The sequence below is a fragment of the Nicotiana attenuata genome, unplaced genomic scaffold (assembly GCF_001879085.1).
Source record: "Nicotiana attenuata strain UT unplaced genomic scaffold, NIATTr2, whole genome shotgun sequence".
Classification (NCBI taxonomy): domain Eukaryota; kingdom Viridiplantae; phylum Streptophyta; class Magnoliopsida; order Solanales; family Solanaceae; genus Nicotiana; species Nicotiana attenuata.
This window is the reverse complement of record NW_017673997.1, coordinates 102,682-103,521: the sequence shown is the minus strand read 5'-3', so window position 1 is coordinate 103,521 and position 840 is coordinate 102,682.

Here is an 840-nt window from a genome sequence, read left to right as displayed (position 1 = left end):
CACACACACACACCTTTTTTTTTAACTTAATTTTTTGTAAAAGGCAGTTAATAGTTACATCTGCTAGATACGTGCTTGTGATTGCGCCTGGCCCGAATCTATAGCTATGATCACACGAAATAATTCTAAGAAATTGTTGGTGTTTGATATTTTCTTTTTAAAGTTTTGGTCAATAACAACAATAATAATAGACTCAGTATAATCTTATAAACGGAGTTTGAAGATAATAGTAAATAATAATATATAAATAGATTTTATCCCTATCTTATAAAAATAGAGAGTCTGTTTCGAAGATAGTCCACTCAAAGATTTTTAAAGTTTTGGTCATTGAGGGTGAAGAGTGAGAGGACGGGTTTGAGATTCGTGATTTGCATATTGGGGAGCTTTGAATTTTGAATCTTTGAAACAACCCACAAACAAGAGAACACAACCCCCCCCCCCCTCCCCCACACAAAATATGATTGAGATCTCTTCGCCTTTAATTGAAAATTTTAGGTTCGAGTCTTAAAAAGAAAATCTTTCGATAGAGAACGCTTTATCTCCCAGTGAACTTATACTATGATAAATCGAATTAATCAAAGTAGTAAACTTTAAGTACAGGAATATAATTAAGGGTAATCAGATATATAAAGCATCCCGCGTTCATGCAAGGTCCAAATAAGGACCGTACCCCAAGGGGGATATGATGTAGACAGCCTATATTAATGCAAGCATCAGTGGCTGATTCCACGATTCGAACCCGAAACCTATAGGTCACACAAACACAATTTTAATGCTACTCCAAACTCCCTTCAAAGATAGGATTAAACTTAAGAAAAAGAAATCCCACCACACCCCACA